Source organism: Morone saxatilis, unplaced genomic scaffold (genome assembly GCF_004916995.1).
Source record: "Morone saxatilis isolate NCDOM2014 unplaced genomic scaffold, NCSU_SB_2.0 Contig7, whole genome shotgun sequence".
Classification (NCBI taxonomy): domain Eukaryota; kingdom Metazoa; phylum Chordata; class Actinopteri; family Moronidae; genus Morone; species Morone saxatilis.
The window spans coordinates 1933379-1937147 of record NW_023340246.1 but is presented as its reverse complement, the minus strand read 5'-3'; the positions used below and the strand labels follow the sequence as shown (position 1 = coordinate 1937147).

The following is a 3769-nucleotide window of genomic DNA, read 5'->3' as shown; positions in this document are numbered from 1 at the left end:
CCATTTGGAGGACTGAGCTTCAGCCGCTCCTGAGCTTCGACATGGGAGAATGAAGCAGGTAATGTCAGTGGAAACCGCCAGTAACGCAATTCAACTGTTATTTCTCTTAAATATGTCTGCTAAATCCCGACATGAAAGCAAAATGTGGGCTCTCCGTTGCGAACACCCGCTGCTGCCCTCGTCGTCCACAGAGGTGGAACTCTCCGCGGACTCTCCGCGAATCACTGTTTGTCGTCTCAACCATTTTGGTGGCATAACAACGCAACAGTGAGGCTGTATTTAAATTACAAATGAGCGAATCATTTCTAAAGAAGAAGCTCCAATGTCGTACTGCAAAGGCGGTCAGTGAGCTGCAGAGTTGGCCTGAATGAGGTGTAATTGTGTTTGGCTTTGATTTTCTGAAGAATTGGGTCCGTTTTCAGGACACCTCCGAGCTCATGTCACAGATGTATCCGTCAGTTGTTGCAATGCTCACATGTGCAACTGAATGCCTGATATGTGGAGTTGAACCGCTGTCACTGTATTTGTAGCATTCAAATGTTCCACCAAAAAGTTGTTTTGCAATGTTTAAAACGTGAACTAAAAGTATTTCTGAAAAACAATCAATACTCTAATATAAATCAACTGTTTGCTATTCAAAAAATCTAAAATATTTGCATTAAGTTAGTCAAATTTGGCCATTTTTGGGCCTAAAAAGTCAGATTAAAGGCAATGGTGGGCTGTTTATTTTTGGCATCATTGGGCAAAAATTCCATAACAGCCTTACAGCATAATGTGATTTAAGTGGTCTGAGAGACAACTACATTTCTATACCTCCTCTTGGCTCTGTTTTCAGGCTTTAGAAAGTCTAGCACATGACAAGAAACCAATGAATTGGCCAATCGAAGGTCAGTAAGAAAGTGTTCATATATGAAGACCTGGGAATGAGATTTTACAATCACTGTCTCCAAAATTGCTTACTGCACCCTTTTAAAATGGAGTAATACTGGATTTATTACATTTCGACAATAAAATTCAAGATAAAAATCGAATATTTCAATGCTATGAATTCAGTGCTATTTATAATGAATGAAACTTCAAGTATTCAGTTGTGATTAGGGCTGTCCTGGTTTTAAAAAATGAACAAGATCGAATCTAACGCAAAATTCTCGCATAACCCATCCAGGATCTGAACGTTTCAAGGGTTAAACTGAAGATTATGAATACAGTGTAAGACCTAGTTTACATCTAGACTGGCATATGAAGGAAAACTGGAATTGGTTCCATGGCTGTTTTGTTTTGTAGTTGTTACAGCATGATCAATAAATTAAACTGAAAAATGCAACTTTATACAAAACCTGTCAAAAATTCAGAATTACTGGAGTTGAGATATTTTAAAAGCCCCTGCTATCTCTAACTAAGTGACTAAATAATAACACAGAAACATCCTGTGGACCCAGACTGCATGCCTGGTGAGCAGCTAAGGCAGTTGCATTTGGAATAGTCAGTAATCAGCCTTGCCTTCATACGCAGCTTTATTGAATCCAAAAGGCTTAAATTACCTCTCAAGTGATTTGGCGCAACTTTTGTTTTTTCAATTTTGTGTTATCAAAAAGAACAACAAACTTGTTTACTGATAAGGCAACATAAACATCTTTCACTGGATAAACAACCCATGTCGTGTTCACACTGTTTTTGTTTTGAAGCGACTCCCCTTACAGAATATACCTGTAAAGTTTGGCGCAGTTGTTTGAATTTGAAATAAAAGGGGCATTCTTGTGCTCACAGTGAGGTATTCAGTTTTATTTGATTTGTTATGGCATGTCTTTACTTCCGTATATTTACAGTCCAACATTTAATCCATGCCTGTAAATGTGTTATGGCAGATTTCATCTTCAGTATATTCAGTTTTAGAAATGAATGTCTTTCCACAGATATTAATCTAGAATCTGCTGTAACTATCTCCCATAGGTAAATATCCAGAAAGCACTTATGACGATATGAGAATAGAATATGTGAGGTATTTCTCTTTCACAGACACATCTTCACTCTCATTACATTACCAGTACTACCTGAAACAAATGCGGTACCCTCTGACAGGCTGTTATTGCCATCATCTCTTCAATCCTGCCACCATGGACTGTCTATGCAGGTTTTCACTACACTTTTGTCTCCAAAGTGTACTCTTTATCAACTCAAGGTTACAAGACGTGGCTGAAAAGCTCTCAGTATACACTCTCTGCAATTCCCCGTTGCATAATTACGCTGCCACACACCGTATCTGAACAATTCCCAGTGTTTTAGAACGTGGAGTACCCGATCATCCATTTTTACTGCAGGTTTACTTGATTGCTCGGAGGCTGAAGTGGCTATTTTAACATTTTAGGTCACTCCGCCCCTAAAGGAAGGAGCAGAGATGTGGCATTACCGTCCCTGTCGAGGTAGACCGCTGCACAGTCTGCTCAGTGTTGTGATCCGCAAGGCCCGTGTCCTCGCATAACACGAAGTGAATGGAGCGGGAAGTAGGCCAAGATGAGACCAATTTCTTATTTTGCTTTCATTCAGCAGGTCTTCATTGTGATGAAGCAGTGGGTAACAGCAGCAGACAATGCGCTCATCATCACCATATGAATAAAGCGCTGTCTTTCCCGACTTCACCGCCGCTGGCCCGTTTATCTCCTTACAACAGCTCTTCCTCTCTTGTCTGTCCTGTGCCATGATAACACTATCTGTTGAATGGCTACATATCCAGGTATCAAAGCAGCACCCAACCTGTGTTTAACACGGCTACATAAAGGCTTATGTCACCATCCTCAGAATAACAGAATGGAGTTGGATTGGATTTTACACCCACACAGACATAAAAGCACAAAAAAAACTTCATTTATGTGCAAAAATTAATCCCACTAAGTACTTACAAATGGACTCTTTTCTACAGCACATTTATTATTTGGCATTTGCTGCTCGGCCATTGTAAATGATACCAGGCAGTCTGAAATAACAGTGCCCAATGTTTATACAAGTGATAAGGGTTTTTATTGCAGTATTTGACTTGTCCCCAGTCCCCCACTGGCTGTTGGTTACTGGCAGCGGGGAAGAAAAGCACTTTAACAGGATTTCTTATCACATTTCAGGCAAACAGGAGAGATTTTTATTTCTTTATAGACAAATGTTTTCCAGTTGCGGGTTTGCTGCTCTACTTTGGTTTATACTGTAGCATTTTGACAAATGCACACGTTCTCCTTCTTCCTGAGATGAAATGAGAAGATCTGTGTAAGTACTGCGCTGTTGTCAGGACCAGGTTAGCCTAGCTTAGCATGAAGACTTTAGGCAAACCTGGCTCTGTCCAAAGCTCACTAATGAAGGTGTATCTCTTTTGTTTAATCCATACATCAACCAGAAGAAAGACAAGTTATATTTACAGTGGGAGTTACGCAGCATAACTGTTTCTTGATGAACAGCTGTGTATCCATCCGCCAAGCACTTTTCTGTTGTTGTTGCCTCTGGATACTGTGTTGTTTTCCAGATATGGTCAGTGAGCACAGGTTTCGGTCTGTGTACAGCCTTGATGGTATCAAACCTGACAACCTCGCCGTGAAGACAAGACTCTAGGAAGCTGTACACTGTCACTGCACCTGGCTGTTGTTTGCCAAGAAATAGTTCCAGTCTGCAACTCTGTAAAATGACAAATCGCGTTTTTTAGTTTTCTCTTCATGTACAGATTAAAGGGACAGTTCAGCCCAAAATCAAAAACATAGATTTTTCTTAGCTGTGGTGCTGTTTATCCATC

At 40.3% G+C, this 3769-nt stretch overlaps 1 protein-coding gene across 1 annotated transcript in view; it reads left to right on the top strand.

The window, feature by feature from the left end:
* The first annotated feature begins 65 nt into the window (after window positions 1-65).
* Window positions 66-3769, top strand: part of gpr63 (G protein-coupled receptor 63) — an 8292-nt gene continuing 4588 nt past the window's right edge. The window contains exon 1 of the mRNA XM_035679003.1: window positions 66-2731. The gene's annotated coding sequence lies outside the window, so the exon portion shown is untranslated. The remainder of the gene's footprint in view (window positions 2732-3769) is intronic.